At 45.2% G+C, this 18,620-nt stretch overlaps 1 protein-coding gene across 3 annotated transcripts in view; it reads left to right on the top strand.

Moving 5' to 3' along the window:
• MED12L (mediator complex subunit 12L) overlaps positions 1 to 18,620 on the top strand; it is a 1,012,447-nt gene that overhangs the window by 428,067 nt on the left and 565,760 nt on the right. The gene's annotated exons all lie outside the window — the stretch shown is intronic.

The raw sequence follows: 18,620 nt of genomic DNA, 5'->3' as shown, positions 1-18,620 counted from the left end.
AAATTAAAAGCATTTCTATTCACCTGCCTGCGAGTGCTGGACTCTTTCTACACTATTAAGCCAGGGGTGGGACCCTATTGGAGCACAAATCTCTCCAGGAGTGGCGTATTTCCGAATTGCTGAACAACCATGTTACCAGGTCAATTGTTCCAGGAACAAGACAGCTGTAGTGGTCTTGACATCAAACAACTTCTTAAATCTAATTTTTCTGCGATGTATAGAATATTGGATAAATTGCACTCCGCAGAACTATTAGATTTATTGAGGGAATGTAGAGAAATCTAATTCCTAGGAAATATTTGCTGATTTCTGACTTTAGCTTTATTTATTTCATGTTCTTCTAAATTCTAGAAGACAACTGACTATACTGTGATTTGGTGATGAATATTTAAAATGATTATGCTTAGCTGTCTATTGTATATAAATTGCTGATGCTAAAAGGAGAGCTTGATCCTATAAAAGTGCACTGGGTATCTAAGCATTACAAAATTACTGTCAAAGCATTAAAAGGACATGATGTACTAATGATTGTTTTATGAGTATTTGTTTCAAGCTTTTATGTTTTATATTGTTTATGACATTATTCACTGATGAAATGAAGTCTGCCTGTGTGATGTAAGGACTTAAACCAGGGGCATGCTGCCATGCTGTCTAATAATACAGTGGCAAACACAGCCGTGGTTAAACTACGAGACTAAATGTCCCCATAAACTTAGCCGTAGTTTGTCTGATAGCTCTATCTGCCCCATACATAGGAATGCCCAGCTTGGTTCTTGTGTTCTCTATGATCTATCTTGTCACTGCTTAGAACAAAGGAGTTGGTCACTGAAGTACAACAGGCTGGATCCTTCTCTCCCTGACATAATCTGTTGGGGAGTGTAACAAGGCTTCCAAACATATTAGATTTTCTGATGATCCTTTAAGTATAATGGTGAAATTTGTTGTACCGCTCTTTCCAGTCAAGTAGAAGGTACAACTGGGACTTGTCATGCTCTGCTTGGTGCTAGGAAAGCTTTTATAAACATCTCCTCTAACGTCGTTTCATAAGACAGATGGATAGCCTAATAAAATTGTATTAATGAAAGTGCACTTGTTCTCATTAAGGGTTAAGAAATAAGGAAATACGATTAAATGTAATGCTATGTGCCGCCCCAGCAGCGGATCGAACCGCTCGAATCCGGGGGTAGTGTCCGTTCGTGGCTCGAGGGTCTCCGGAGCCGGGGGCTTACGGGCCAGACTCTAAAGTAAAAGGGGGATATTTACAGGGGAGTTATAGTTTGTGACACCACCCGTGGTGTGCGGTAACTGGGAGTACCGCCGCTGCCGTTGGGAGTACCAGGGGTGATGGAATGGGGCAGCAAGGTGTTGTTACCCTCCACGGGTAGGGGTATGCCCCGAGATTCTGGATGATGATATTGGGTGCCATGACGGGGAGATCAGTCATGTACTCACTCAGCCAGTAAGCAGATGCTGATAGCCGGGTAAACCAAGTCTCTGGCTGCCGCTCAAAGGGGAGCTTGTCCGGGTCCCGTCCCCTGCAGTGCTGCCTGATGATCCGTGACCTGCTTCCTGGCACAAAGTTTTAATTCACCGTAGTGGCCCGGTAGTCTGGAACTTGCCGGGCCCCGATCCCACTATGGCTAAGTGTGGGAGCCTGCTCTCTGGGCTCACGCTTGGGATTTTAGTGGGGTGCTTGTATGGAAGGCCCTATCCCCTTCGTTGCGCTAGTATCCCGATTTTAGTGGGAACAGTCCATGAGAGCTCCGTTCTCCGCAGGTTAATTGCCGGGTTCCCTGAAGCTTCTCCCCAACCTAGGGTCCGTGTACCCCGCCGTGCCTTCGGTGCCGGACCGGTGATAGGACCAGGCTGCTGACCGTCCTCTTTGACAGGTCCAGGCACCTTGCCTCAATCTCGTGCGACCGGGGGTCCGACTCCTCTAGGTCCAGACCACCGTCTGCAACCTAGACAGCTACTCTTGGGAGCCACCGCTCCCTGCCTCCTCCACTTCACAACTCCTTTCCACTCTCCTCTCCACATTCCCCTCTGACACTCATCTCCCCTTCCTGACCCCTAGGTGGGCGACCCTATTCCGCTCAAGCCGCCCACTGGTGTGTCTGGTGGGTGTGGTGCAGGGTGTATTTAGGACTTAATTTGCTGTTGGGGGCAGCACTGCAAGATGGGTACCCAGAACCATGAGAAATTTGAATACTGCACTAAGGAGAAGAGCGTGCAGTACCCTGTGATGACCTGATAGACCAGGGGCGTCACAGCTATATTGGTAGTTTAAAGAACCTGTGGTAGAGCTAAGGGGGCTGTAAAAGGTAGCAAAAGAGGGCAATTGCACTGCAAACATGTGAATATGGAATACATTTTAAAAAACGCCATGGGCTCTCGCCTATTTTTGATAACAAGTGCAGGTAAAAGAGACAGCTGCAGGCTGTAACCCTCAGATATCAGCTTAATCTTGGCTGGTTATCAAAAATAGGGGGTACCCACACAGTTTTTTTTAATTATACAGTGTGGGGTCCCCCCTACTTTTGATAACCAGACAAAGTAAAGTGTGAGATATTCTGGGCCTGCCTCTGACTGTCATTGACCTCTGGAGCCTCTTTCTGAGAAGTTTTTCAGAACAAAACTCCATAGGAATTGATGAATGTTGTCGGGACTTCCACATAATTTTTTGTTTAATCTTTATTGTTTACAGCAGTATACAGTCTTCTTCTGCATGCAGTACAGCTTGTTGATTGGTTAAACTTCAGACATGCTTTATTAGCATACAAACAGTACCTGAACTCCACTCTCAGACACAGATTGTTTTTAAAAGTCCATGTTCGAGTCTGAGCCCGAGACACCTTTGCACACTGTGAACTTTACCATTCGGGTTCACTCATCCCTATTTCACAGTTGTAGGTTTGCATCTTAAATGGTACTACCATAAAGACCACCTGACACCAGGTTCCCATATAAATTAGAAACAGCACCTGTAAGCCCTCACATACAGCATCGTAGAATGCTGTCTATATGGAACCACCCCATAGGTGAGTATAATTTGCTTGCAGAGTCGCTTGGAAATGTATATATAGCATTCTAGAATGATGTATATGAAGACTTGGTTCTGACCATAATTTATATGGGAAAAATCTAGTGCCAGGTTTAAGGCGGGCTTTGCACATTGCGACATCGCAAGCTGATGCTGCGATGTCGCACGCGATAGTCCCTGCCCCCGTCACAGGTACGATATCTTGTGATATCTGGCGTAGCGAAAATTATCACTACGCCAGCTTCACATGCACTCACCTGCCCTGCGACCGACGCTCTGGCCGGTGACCCGCCTCCTTCCTAAGGGGGCGGGTCGTGCGGCGTCATAGCGACGTCACACGGCAGGCGGCCAATGGCGGCGGAGGGGCGGAGATGAGCAGGATGTAAACATCCCGCTCACCTCCTTCCTTCCGTATAGCCGCCGGCGGCAGGTGAGGTGATGTTCCTCGCTCCTGCGGCTTCATACACAGCGATGTGTGCTGCTGCAGAAACGAGGAACAACATCGCACCGGTCGCGGCACCGGCATTATGGAAATGTCGGTGAATGCAACGATGATACGATAACGACGTTTTTGCGCTCGTTCATCGTATCATCTAGCATTTACACAGTACGATGTCGAAAGTGACGCCGGATGTGCATCACTTTCGAGATGACCCCACCGACATCACACGTGCGATGTCGCAACGTGCAAAGCCGCCCTAAGGGTATGTTCTCATGTTAAACATTTGCAATATAAATTTCTGCACCATTTCTGCATCTTTTGGTAGGAACAACACTGTGTAAAATAGCTGCATTTTTGCTGTATTTTTTAACATGCATTTTTGTTGCAGACTTTTCCCCACTCATTAGTATGGGTCAAATTTGTAGCAAAAATGCTAAAAGGATTGACAGGTTGGAGATTTAACTCTGCACCAAATCTGCAAGGAAAGAAAACAAATAGCAACGTGTGCATGAGCCTTAAGGCTTTCCAGAATGATTTCATGCATTTCACTCGCTAGGGTGACTAGCTACCATGTAAAATAATTTTGGGACTGAGTGACATGGCGGATTTACATAGTATATGCATATGTGATGCTTGCATGGATAATTGTCTGTATTTGTGTTACAAACAATGTAGGTTTAATAACACTTATCGAAATAAGAGAAGCTTTTCACCTAATTGTGTTTACTGTAGAAAGCGTCTCCTGCCCGACAAGTGTCAAGCAGAACTTAGTGCACCGGGGTTACATTAGAGGTTTCCTACAAATGAAACCACTTCCTTATAATTGAGGAAATAAAACACTAGTAACAAATAACCTTTTCTGGATCTGTCTATCAGTTTATAATGTGAAAATATAAATATATAGAGCAGCTCAGTCTATTGTACTTTCGCAGAATTTGTTAGACCTTTATAGAGATTTTGATTGATCTTTATTATTTTGTAATTATACATATAAAGCATACTTTCTACAGAAACAGATGTGAAAATTGGTACTAGAAATAATCTGATCAAAAGTCCAGTACTCCTTAGAATTTTTGTATATCAGAAAAACATCCAAACGACTAATAGGAGTTGTCTCATGCAGACAACCGTTGTTTATATGCTCTAGTATACAAAAGAACCAATGTGCATGCAATGAATATGAATGTACTTTTGATGTCAACTGTGCAAAAATGGCCACTGCAGTAAAACAGAAAAATGTAAGTTAAAAAACTGCTATTTACGGAGTATGCTCACATATGGAGGTAAGCTTGGAGTACAAATCTGCAATTACTTTATGTGACTGCAGACTTGTGAATCATCACAATGCGCACTGCGCACGCTGCCAGGATTCTCCGGTGACCGCCAGTGATCTGGATATAAGCGGCATCATGCCAACTAGACATGCATGAAGTGAATTGAGCAAGACCAGATACGTCTAGTCGGAATGTGGCTGCTCCTGGCGACTGCATTTGAGAATCCTGACAGCACGCACACTGCTCACTGTGAGGATTCATATGTCTGCAGTCATATTGAGTTATTGCAGACTTGTACCCCAAGCCTGGACAACCCTATTATCTGAATAGAAATCTAAAGTCCCACATACACGTAGGATAAAAGTTGCCTGAACCATCAAATTTTGTCCAAATGGTCCAACCATCTAATGTGAATAGGGGCCTCCAAACTGTCCTCCGACAGAATATTCAACTGAAAAAAAATTGGGCGGTTGATTCCATTTCCAATCCTTTTATTTGGTGGGGAGAACACTAGAACAATTAGACGTGTTATGGGTAGGGAGTAGTGGAGGGACAGTTTTCAGCTGAGGAAACATTCGTCTGTCTGCTATTTAATGTATATAATATATAGTTGAAAAATAGAAAACGGGTTTGATGTCGCACTAAAAACCACAGATGCTGTATATTTAAAAATGTCTCTTTTATTTCACAGTTCTACGCGTTTCAGGGACATCTCCGTCCCTTTCTTCAGGAAAAAATAAATCATGATTTCTTTTTTCTGAAGAAGGGGACGGAGATGTCCCTGAAACATGTAGAACTGTGAAATAAAAGAGACATTTTTAAATATACAGCATCTGTGGTTTTTAGCGCGGTATCAAACCCGTTTTCTATTTTTCAACTATATATTATATGCCTCTACGGGGCCGCTGCTGAACCACCAAGACACTCACAAGCGATCATAAGGGGTTGTTACTGGCACCACCTCACCAGGTGAGTGTAACATTCCTTATTTCCTTCTACCCTCATACCGGGTAAGACCCTATTGCGCTTTCTTTCCCTTCTATAGTAATTTAATGTATATAGCCTCTGCTGAAGAGATTCTCCAAAGCACATGAGGCGATTCCCTTCTCCTCAGTGCTGCTTTAGGCCAGGTCATGTTTTCTAGCCTCTGTGGGCTATTGCCAAACTCTCCAGTGAGCAATCCGCTCCCGACCTGTAGTCCTCCATTACTTCTCTAAGGGATCTAAGCTTCACTGGCTTCCAGGTTACTGCAACTTTATGCTTAAAAGTTTATAGACCTTCTACAAGTTCTTCAGGCACCGCAAATGATCTAATAACACCTTCTATTCTTGGTGCCTGCATCATTCTGCAGTTTACTGTCCTTTCCTTTGGTGTTTCCATTGTATTCAACTTGGGAACATAGTCTCAAGGGGGCCAAATACACCAATGATAGCCCAATTTCTTCACGATGTTTCCTTTTTGCACACTGTACCACTTCACAGTGAGACATAGAGTGTGAGGGCCTGTCCATCACCACAGCCCACTATGCGTAGTCATTGTGCCACAGCCTCTCAGGCACATTTCAAAGCTCTGATGCTTCTTCTTTGGTAACTGTTTCTTGCTCTTAGCTGAGTTTGTTACGAAACCCAGTACAGAGGATCTTTACTTGCCATGTGTCTTGGCCTCACTCCCTGGAAAACAGCTACACTATGTACCGCACAATACAGTATACAGAGCATACATGCATGAAAATAATAGCCACTATGATATATTTACAGTCCTTTTTGTATGGGGGGAACTTATCAGGTTGATCCTCATAAATGTGTTACTATTCATTTTTCGGGTTTTACCTCCTTATCCACACACAAGGCAATTGACCCAATTTGACACAGCTCATTTGTAATGGTGAAATAAAACAGTAGCAATCATGCTTCCCACGCTGTTATCTTCTTGTCTTATGTCTGTAGAAATCTTCACAAAGATTTAGTTAATTCAAACTAGGCTTAGACATTTAAAGCTTTAATGCCTTGAAGTAGTTTCTTCTGTAAAGGAAATCACCGTTCATGTTGCAACCCATCTGGGCGTTCTTCTTTTACTTTGCTGAAGAGTGTAGGTGGCATATTTGTTGAAGTTGGGTGATGTTGCAATGTCAACCTAAATCCTATCTAATAGAAAGCCAGATAAGACTCCGCCAGGCCTGCCAACGTTTGAATTAGCATTTTTTGTATTTTCCGGTATCATGTTTTTGTTCATAGTAAATGTTTAAAGGAAGACAAGAAACTTTTAATTACCTTTGCCTGAATTGTATCCAAGATTCCTTGGCACATTATACTATTTACTTTATTAAGTTTATTAAGTTTATTAAGTTTATTTTCCAATGTAAGTTTATAGAGCCTTGTTCTGATGTCCCATAGACTTATATGATAAAAGCCACTTCCTGGTGAAACAAAGCGCAGTTTGATCCGGAGAGTCTCAGGAGCATTGACATTACTGAGGAGCAAAATGGCAGTAGGTGAGTATATTAACACACTGACACTACACTACATACACATATACATTGGTTTAGGGAAAAAAGTTCATGGAAGGCTTTTTCTAATTTATTTCCCTGTCCAAAAGAAACAGCACACATTGCTTGATTTTTTTCCGAACTCCCACAGTACTAAATGGAGAGGGCTGCCATTCTTACAACCTTTTCATCTACACAGGCCCCACAGGGGTTTGCATATATGTCATATCATGTGTATATGCCATAAACATCTGAGATGGGAATAACCCTTTAGATTCATTTCAGCTTAGATTTTTGTACTGGGTTCTAAGTGACCATATTGTGTTAGTGTACATGCTGATAAGAGTGCCATAAAGTTATTATGGGCAATGAAGTTCATATTTAATTGATGTTGACTATTCTCTATTGATTGGAGCAATCAGTTCTTTACATTATAATCTATAGCTTTGATTGCCAGAATGCATAGAGATGGAGACACCCTTAGTGCTGCACAGCATATAATGATGGCTGGTCTGGCAATAAAAGTTATCACTGCTTAAATCATGGATCAGGAACTGTGAGACTGTGACCGGGGTTATCTATGACGGCCGGTATGTCTCGCCCAGGTTGTGCTCACTCCATGATAGAAAGTAAATCCACTATAGGGTTAATGCTGTTTCCCTACAGGCTTAAGGAAGGGTTAAAAGGAAACAGGAACGAGGGCAGGTGTGCCGGGTGTGGGGGAAGTGACCAGAACTTCCTGAGCCCTCTGCTGGAGAGGCACATGTATTTTGTTATGGACTTTTTTTGTTTGGACATTAAACACCGTGTGCTGTGAACCTTGATGCCTGGATCCCGTGTCTTCTGCTGCGCAGCCGACCGCGCTACCTCACATATGGTGGAGAATCGGCGGGCATGACAGCCGGTGAGGTGTAGCATCCATCCCTGGTGACCCAGCTGCGCATGTCCTGGATTCGAGCGGCTATACTACAGCCCAAACCCGGCGACGCCATGGAGGACATACTAAAGCATTTGGCTCAGGCTAATGCACAGCAGCAACAGGCTAATGCACAGCAGCTACAAACCAATGCACACCTGCTCCAATCCTTGCAAGTGCAGGAAAAAAAACTCCAAGAACAGTTGGATCAGGCCAATGCACGTCAGCAGCAATCCTTGCAAGTGCAGGACAAAAGGCACCAAGAACAGATGGAGCAGGCCAATGCACGTCAGCAGCAAGCCTTACAATTGCAGGAAAAAAGGCACCAAGAACAGATGGTTCTCCTGGCCAAGTCGATCCGTGCCGGACCGGCAGCAACAACCCCGGGACCGGGTGACGACGGCAGCGTCCGGAAAGCGGTGAGACAAGCGTTGCAAAAGATGACCCCGGGTGATGATGTGGAAGCGTTCCTGGCGGTGTTTGAGCGGGTGGCCGAGCGGGAAAAGCTGCCGACCCCGCAGTGGGCTGAGGTATTGTCACCCTATCTGACGGGGGAACCCCAAAAAGCGTACCTGGACCTCGGTACCGAGGACGCCATTGACTATGTGACCCTGAAAGCCGAAATACTGGCTCGGTTGGGGGTGAATACCTATGTACGGGCTCAGCGGGTAAATCAGTGGTTCTATGAGGAAGCCAAACCCGTACGCTCCCAGGCCTATGACTTATTACATCTTGTAAAAAAGTGGTTGCAGCCTGACACTCTGAGCCCGGCGCAAATGGTGGAAAGGGTAGTAGTGGATCGTTTTGTGCGCACTTTACCCGTCACCGTTCAACGGTGGGTAGGACAGGGTGACCCGAGTACCCTGGACCAATTAGTGTCCCTGGTAGAGCGGCATGTGGCTACGCAGGACTTGATACGGGACACTGAGACTTTGCGTACCGCCCGTCGGTCCGGCCCCTCCAAGCCTAGGGCCAAGGACCCACCGCCGACACCGGTACAGGAATCCGCTACCATCCTGGCTGAGGCCGCGCCCGCCGTTCCTGAGGTCCGGAAGGCCATGTACCCTAAACGACAACTTGTCAAGGGGGTTTCCTTCCCTATTAGATGTTGGCGGTGCCAGCGGGTGGGACATATGGAAGCCCAGTGTCCACTCACCACGGAGCCCATGGATTGTGGGGTTACCCGGCGGGGTTCAATGTATGCTCAGGTGGTGTGTACCGCTGACCTGGTCTCCCCAGAGACAGAGCCCCACTTGTGCCAAATACAGGTGAATGGATGTCCGGTTACAGGATTGTTGGATTCCGGAAGCTTAGTGACCCTTGTGCGATCCACCTTGAGAGCTAAAGTAAAGGCCACAGGACGCACTGTGGGGGTGGTTTGCATACATGGGGACCGCCACGACTATCCCACGGGGATTGTCACCATCACAGCACCTTGCGGTCAGGTGCAACATGAGGTTGGACTTCTTAACACTCTTCCTTATGACGTGATCCTAGGAAGGGATCTGCCCTATTTTTGGACTTTATGGAGGGGACCCCCTAAGTCCCCTCAGATATTGGTCGGTCCGGGACCTGAGCCCTACAATCCTGAATCCGGGACACCTGCCGTAGGGGTCACGATGATAGGGACAGAGTGTGAACCCGATAGGTCACCCCTAGAGGTATTGGCAGGAGAGGCTGAGACGGTCGAGCCCATCCCGGAGTTGGAGGCGTCCCCGGATACGTTTGGGACAGCCCAACTCCAGGACCCTACGTTAATACATGCCCGGAGTCGGGTGACAGTAGTTGACGGGGTGGCACAGCTGCCCGGTGCCCAGGTAAGGTACCCCCATTTCGCTCTTAAGCAGGATTTACTCTACCGGGTAGATGAAATACGGGGCGTAGGGGTAGAACAGTTGGTGGTGCCCCAGCCGCATCGCCGGCGGGTCCTCGACTTGGCTCATAAACACCTGATGAGTGGCCACCTAGGGGTCAAGAAAACGCAGGAGAGAATATTGCAAAGGTTCTATTGGCCCGGGGTCTTTGGGGAGGTAAAACGGTTCTGCGAAACCTGCCCGGAGTGTCAGCTTACTGCACCCCTGACCCATTTTCGCAGTCCGTTGGTACCATTACCCATTATAGAAGTCCCTTTTGAACGGATAGGGATGGATCTGGTGGGGCCCCTCGTAAAGTCCGCTCGAGGGCACCAACACATCCTAGTGATCGTTGACTATGCCACCCGGTATCCCGAGGCGATACCTCTCAGACATACTGCAGCAAAGCTTATAGCTCGGGAGTTGTTTGCTGTGTTCTGCCGGGTGGGATTGCCCAAGGAGATCCTTACGGATCAGGGGACCCCATTCATGTCTAAAGTGACCAAAGAGCTATGCCGGCTACTCCAGATCAAGCAGTTGCGTACGTCTGTGTATCATCCGCAAACGGACGGTTTAGTCGAGCGTTTCAATAAAACCCTGAAAACCATGCTAAGAAGGGTGATTTCAAAAGACGGGAAAGACTGGGATATGATGCTTCCCTATTTGATGTTTGCCATACGAGAGGTGCCACAGGCATCCACGGGGTTTTCGCCTTTTGAATTGTTATACGGGCGACATCCCCGGGGATTGTTGGACCTGGCAAAGGAAACATGGGAACAAGAGCCCACCCCCCATAAAAGTGTGATTGAACACATTTTGGGTATGCAGAACCGCATAAGCGCGGTCATGCCAATTGTGAAGGAGCACTTACAGGAGGCTCAGGCCGCGCAAAGCGGCCGCTACAATAGACAAGCCACCGTGCGGACCTTTAAACCCGGGGATCGGGTGTTGGTATTGATCCCCACGGCGGAGAGCAAATTCCTGGCTCAGTGGCAAGGCCCCTACGAGATAAAGGAAAGAGTAGGGGTGGTTAACTATAAAGTATTGCAGCCCGGTAGGCGGAAACCTGAACAAATATACCATGTCAACCTATTAAAACCTTGGCAGGAACGGGAAAGCCTGATGGCTGTTTTTTCCCCACCTCCCTCCTCTTCGGGTCGTTCACATCCGGCTCCAGCGACCTCCGGAGAGGACGAACCGGAAGTAAGGATTGGAGAAGCCCTCACCAAGCAACAGAGGCGAGAGGCCAGACGGTTGGTTCAGCAGAACCCCGATGTCTTCTCCGAGCTGCCCGGTAGGACCAGTCTGATACGACATGATATTGTCACCGAGCCCCACCTGAAGGTACGCCTGAAGTCATACCGGGTGCCGGAGGCTCGACGACAAGCCATATCGGAGGAAGTAAAGACAATGTTACGCCTGGGGGTCATCGAAAAATCCCGGAGTGAATGGGCTAGTCCGATTGTCCTAATACCAAAACCCGATGGCTCCTTAAGGTTCTGCAATGACTTTAGGAGATTGAACGAAATATCCAAGTTCGATCTCTACCCCATGCCCCGGGTGGATGAGCTGATTGATAGGCTGGGACAGGCGCGATATTTTACCACGCTCGACCTGACCAAAGGGTACTGGCAGGTGCCACTAACGGAGTCCGCCAAGGAGAAAACAGCTTTTGTTACGCCGGAGGGTCTCTTCCACTATGTTGTCTTGCCTTTTGGGTTACATGGCGCTCCGGCCACGTTCCAGAGGTTGATGGACTTAGTGCTGGAACCCCACCAGGCGTATGCATCAGCGTACCTGGATGACATCATTATTTACAGCTCCGATTGGCAGACCCACTTGGAACAGGTACAAGCGGTGGTGGACGCGCTTCGAACAGCCGGATTGACAGCCAATCCCAAGAAATGTGCATTGGGACTCACGGAAGCCCGCTACTTGGGCTACGTGATAGGCCAAGGAGTGATTAAGCCCCAAATTAACAAGGTTGAGGCGATCCAGAAGTGGCCTAGACCCCTGACCACGAAGCAGGTTAGGGCCTTCCTGGGTATCGTGGGGTACTACAGGAGGTTTGTAAAGGATTTTGCGGGACTATCAGCCCCCTTGACGGACCTTCTCAAAGGCAAGAAGTCCGTCATGGTGCGGTGGACTCCGCAGGCCGAGGACTCCTTCCGGGCCCTGAAGGGGGTCCTGTGCGGACAGCCCGTTCTGGTCAACCCTGATTTCCGGAAGGAGTTCATAGTACAGACTGACGCCTCGGAGGTTGGCCTGGGGGCAGTGCTGTCTCAGGTGGTTCAGGGGGAGGAACACCCCGTCACCTTCTTGAGTAGGAAGCTCACCCCTCCCGAGCGGAATTATAGCGTAGTGGAGAAGGAGTGCCTGGCGATCAAGTGGGCCTTGGAGTCCCTACGCTATTACCTGCTGGGACGGCAGTTTCGCTTGGTGACGGATCACTCTCCACTGGTCTGGATGAGGTCCGCCAAGGAACGGAATGCCCGGGTTACCCGGTGGTTCCTTTCTCTGCAGAACTTCCGGTTTACGGTTGAACACCGGGCCGGTAGGTTGCAGGGCAACGCCGATGCCTTGTCCCGCGGCCCGTGCTTGATGGCTGGAGTTCAACCCCGCACGCTTGAACTGAGGGGGGGGGTATGTGAGACTGTGACCGGGGTTATCTATGACGGCCGGTATGTCTCGCCCAGGTTGTGCTCACTCCATGATAGAAAGTAAATCCACTATAGGGTTAATGCTGTTTCCCTACAGGCTTAAGGAAGGGTTAAAAGGAAACAGGAACGAGGGCAGGTGTGCCGGGTGTGGGGGAAGTGACCAGAACTTCCTGAGCCCTCTGCTGGAGAGGCACATGTATTTTGTTATGGACTTTTTTTGTTTGGACATTAAACACCGTGTGCTGTGAACCTTGATGCCTGGATCCCGTGTCTTCTGCTGCGCAGCCGACCGCGCTACCTCACAGAACATACACATGTCTGAGATAAAAAAAAATATATATATATATATATATATATATATATATATATATATATCTATATATCTATATATATATGTATACTGTGTGTATATATATATATATATATATATATATATATATATATATATATATATATATATATATATATATATACACACACCGCGTGCAGCAATATTAGGCAAGTTGTATTTTATAGGATTTATTTTATTGATCAACAACTATGTTCTCAATCAGCCCAAAAGACTCATAAATATCAAAGCTTAATATTTTTGGAAGTTGGAGTGGTTTTTTTTTTAGATTTGGCTATCTTAGGAGGATATCTGTTAGTGCAGGTAACTATTACTGTGCAGAATTATTAGGCAACTTAATAAAAAAACAAATATATTCCCATCTCACTAGTTTATTTTCACCAGGTAAACCAATATAACTGCACAAAATTTAGAAATAAACATTTCTGGCATGCAAAAACAAAACCCCAAAAATTTGTGACCAATATAGCCACCTTTCTTTATGATGACACTCAACAGCCTACCATCCATAGATTCTGTCACTTGCTTGATCTGTTTACGATCAACATTGCGTGCAGCAGCCACCACAGCCTCCCAGACACTGTTCCGAGAGGTGTACTGTTTTCCCTCCCTGTAGATCTTACATTTTATGAGGGACCACAGGTTCTCTATGGGGTTCAGATCAGATGAACAAGGGGGCCATGTCATTATTTTTTCATCATTTAGACCTTTACTGGCCAACCACACTGTGGAGTAGTTGGATGCATGTGATGGAGCATTGTCCTCCATGAAAGTCATGTTTTTCTTGAACGATACCAACTTCTTCCTGTACCACTGCTTGAAGAAGTTGTCTTCCAAAAACTGGCAGTAGGTCAGGGAGTTGAGCTTCACTCCATCCTCAACCCGAAAAGTCCCACAAGTTCATCTTTGATGATACCAGCCCATACCAGTACCCCCACCTCCACCTTGCTGGCATCTGAGTCGGAGTGGAGCTCTCTGCCCTTTACTGATCCAGGCTCTGACCCCTTAAGAGTCACTCTCATTTCATCAGTCCATAAAACCTTTGAAAAATCAGTCTTAAGATATTTCTTAGCCCAGTCTTGACTTTTTATCTTATGTTTCTTGTTCAAAGGTGGTCGTTTTTCAGCCTTCCTTACCTTGGCCATGTCCTTGAGTATGGCACACCTTGTGCTTTTTGATACTCCAGTAACGTTGCAGCTTTGAAATATGGCCAAACTGGTGGAAAATGGCATCTTAGCAGCTTCACGCTTGATTTTCCTCATGGGCAGTTATTTGCGCCTTTTTGCCCAACACACTTCTTGTGACCCTGTTGGCTATTTTTTATGAAACTCTTGATTGTTTAGTGATCACGATTCAAAAGTCTGGCAATTTCAAGACTGCTGCATCCCTCTGCAAGACATCTCACAATTTTGGACATTTCAGAGCCCGTCAAATCTCTCTTCTGACCCATTTTGCCAAAGGAAAGGAAATTGCCTAATAATTAAGCACACCTTATATAGGGTGTTGATGCCATTACACCACATCCCTCCTCATTACAGAGATGCACATCACCTGATTTACCTAATTGGTAGTGGCTCTGAAGCCCATATAGCTTGGAGTAGGACAATGTGTATAAGAATTATCATGTCCTCAAAATACTAATTTGCCTAATAATTCTGCCTACAGTATGTATATGTGTGTGTGTGTGTATGTGTGTATATATATATATATATATATATATATATATATGTTGCAGGCAGTGTGTGATATGCCAACATTGAATAATTGGCCTAGGGAAGAGTTCAGATGGCATATCTAAGGTTAATATAATACCTATAAATTACCTCCAATAGCATAAATTATACTATATGTGTCCCTAAATAAACCAAAGCAATATATAACCTAAAAACCTTTCTTGGCCAAAAATCAATATTGTACATATAATAACTTATTACATTTATGAAAAAATACATTAAAACACTTCATACTTAGATGTTCATCTGGAGGGATAAGTTCACTGTAAGTGCAGTGAAACGCGCATCGAGGTGGGGTAGCTAACGGGACTCTTTGGACGGACACATACATAACTACAAGTATAGTTATAATACTGCCCTGGTTCATAATATGGGGCACTAGTGCTAGATATTTGCTATTTAAGAGTAATTTATACTTATATTTGCTAGGTCACTCCAATTAGAAGGGTGATCTACTGGATTTAATTAGATTCATACCAGCTCATGTATGACCCCTTTGATCTGTTACTATTACTGTCAGCTATATTGTTTTTTACTTAAGGCGTGTCCATACCGGTGCTGTATACATTTTTACTTATCTACCTTATGTAGTGCGACATTTTCCCCTTATCCCTCCAGATGAACATCTACGGTATGTATAAAGTGTTTTAATGTATCTTTTCACAAATTTAATAACTTATTATATGTAAAATAGAAATTTGTGGCCCTGAAAGTTTTTTAGGGCATACATAAGGTTGTAAGTTGAGTCAGGAGATCCAGCCAGTCTGGGCATTGTAGTCCATATTCTTGCTTCTTCCTTCTGAACTTTGCCTAAAGCTGGAAGATGATGTATAATATTATTCTTCAGACATTTCCTAGGTATTCTGTAGAATACTCAGTTTTTGGCAAAGTATGGAAGCGCTAACCTTTTGCAGCCGGCATTGTGTCAAACTAAATATGTATAATGCTTACCAGGGGCCCAAGAAGTAAGAGGGCCACTTCAATCTCCAAACCAGGTGGAGTTGTGAATTACAATGACCTGGTGAATTCAAAACATTGTTCTTGTCCGCTTCTGTTTTTGTATCCTTCTGATGCCTAGATATATAGATTTAGTAGATGTTCTATCATGCTCTCATCCACCAGACATACGATATGGTTTTATTTTTACTTCTTCTGAAGCAACTTGTAATGAGCCGGAGACATCTACAATGAAATCACTACCTCAGCATCTACTGGAGCCACATTTACAAGAGGAAAAGGAAATGAAAGCAAACGTTGACAGATTTGATGCCCACAAAGTGGCAACTTTTGTCAGAGTTCAAGAATCATATGTCTGACCAGATTACTGCAAAACCATAATATATGAAGTGAAAAATAATGAAACTAAACCCATGTCGTTATTTCTAGAGAAATATGGTTTACAACATGTAAAACAGGAATTTATTGAATACTGAAAATCAAGATATCATCGTGGTTGTCATCGGTCATTTCAATGGAAATTTGTTTACCATATTCTTTAAAAATAGTTTACACTTTGGTTACTCATATATATGTATATATGTTTTACTGAAATTTTGCCTCTCTGTGCTGGATCTGTGATATGGATCCAGCTCCATACACCGTCTACACCCGTATTTTGTTTAGCATCTTGCCATGTGAAGCCCCTCTGTGTACTTTGAGGGATTACCCTACAATTGACCGCTTAGAGCTTCACTGTTAAGAGTGTCTGTACATAGGTATTAAGGTGGCGTTCTCTCCCCCTTATTTTAGGGCTAAGTTTGTTATAGCACAGTTGTGGTTGATCAGTGTTACTTGACTCATGATGTTGAATGTATTGTCTTGGAATGTGAGAGGGTTGGCTACCTCTAGGAAGTGAGGTGCGTTGTTTGCTCATATAAAAAAGGCTAAAGTCCAGATTGTTTGCCTGCAAGATACCTATATGCAGCTGGATTCCTTGAAGTTTCTTAAAAAGCCGTGGATCCAGTCATCAGCGCAATCGATTCCCACTTCATATTCCAGGGGGGTTTTGGTATTAAGTCATAGGTCAATTCGTTGGGACCTGGGAAGGGTTCAAAGAGACCCTGAGGGTAGATATGTGTTTATACAGGCCTTTATTGATAATGTTATGGTGATATTGTTGGCCTTATACCTCACTCCTCAAGCTAGTCTATCTATTTTATATGAAGCGGCCAAATTTGCATCTCAACTTCCGCAGGCTTTTACCTTATGTATGGGTGAATTCAACCTGATTAATAACCCTGAACTGGACAGATTTGGTTTTCAGTCATCCGCAATTCATCAGATAATGCATACTAGACTTAACGATTTTCAACAAGAATTCAGATGGTGTAACATGTGGCACCTTCGTAACCTGATTTTGATGGAATTCACCTGCAATACTCTGGGGAGGAATTCCCTCTCTAGAATCAATTATATATGTGGTAATGCTTAAGCCTTTTGTCAAATAACTTCTATTTGTCACCTGTTTAGATCCGTTTTAGACTACTCGCCAGTATTTGTGCAAATTCAATGGGGTAAGGTTGCTTCTCATAGACCTATATGTAAAATCAACCCATGGTAGTTGTCACTATTTGGCCCATGTGATCATATCCCTAAACAAATTAAGGTTTTTATGGCTGAAAATAAAATTGGTAACAACCACTCTGCTTTCTGGGATGCATTCAAAGCGTACCTGAGAGGGTGTTCCACTCGTCTATCTCATACAAAAAGAGAGAGTCAGCTAAAGAGGAGGCAGCTCTGGCCGCTAGATGTAAGTCTCTGGAACAGGAGTTTGTTGGTGACCCGTCAGATGAGAATAGGACCTTCTGGTTACAAGTGGGCAGATAATATCTATTGTATTTGCAGGATAACGCTAAACAAAATATATTTTTCACCAACCAGAGGTATTTTGAACAAGGGAACCTGTCTAGCAGTCTTCTGGCGTTCCTTTTCCACCAAAGCAATAGCTCACCCGCTATTCTTAAGATTCGCATGCCTCAGAATGATATTGCCACCTCTAACAAACGCATAATGGAGACCTTTTCTGAGTTTTACAGTAATTTATACGAGTCACAATTGAACTACACTAGGTGAGAGATTCAGTCCTACCTACAGGATCTTAAGCCTGCTTTACACGTTGCAATTTTGCATACAATATCGTATGCGATTTGCAACGCCCCCATCATATGTGCGGCACGTTCAATTTGTTGAACGTGCCGCACAGACGATTCACCCCCGTCACACGTACTTACCTACCATACGACCTCAATGTGGGCGGCGAACGTCCACTTCCTGGAGTGGGAGGGACGTTTGGCATCACATCGATGTCACGCGGCAGCCGGCCAATAGAAGCGGAGGGGCGGAGATGAGCGGGACTTAACATCCTGCCCACCTCCTTCCTTCCGCATTGTCGGCGGGAGCCGCGGACGGAGGTAAGCTGTCGTTCAATGTTCCCGGGGTGTCACACACTGCAATGTGTGCTGCCTCGGGAACATTGCACAACCTCACATTCATTTTTTGAGGAATGAACGACGTGCATGCGATGAACGGATTTTCGTTCAATCGCAATTGCACGGAAGTTTTACACGCTACAATCATACTTACGATGCCGGATGTGCGTCACTTACGACGTGACCCCGCCGACACATCGTAAGAAAATTGTAGCATGTAAAGCGGGCTTTAGTTTCCTAAATTGTCCCATGAGCAGGTGACACTACTGGACTCTGATATTAGTATGGAGCAGCTGAAGGAGGCCTTATCGGACATGAATAAGGTGAGGGCGTTGGGCCGCGATGGGATGCCTGTTGAAATCTATTCTCAATATAAGGATGAAGTTCTCCCTGCTCTACTTAAAATATTTAACTCCTCGTTCCAGGCTGGAAGGTTGCCT

The sequence above is a fragment of the Anomaloglossus baeobatrachus genome, chromosome 3 (assembly GCF_048569485.1).
Source record: "Anomaloglossus baeobatrachus isolate aAnoBae1 chromosome 3, aAnoBae1.hap1, whole genome shotgun sequence".
Lineage (NCBI taxonomy): Eukaryota > Metazoa > Chordata > Amphibia > Anura > Aromobatidae > Anomaloglossus > Anomaloglossus baeobatrachus.
This window is presented reverse-complemented; position numbering and strand designations above follow the sequence as displayed.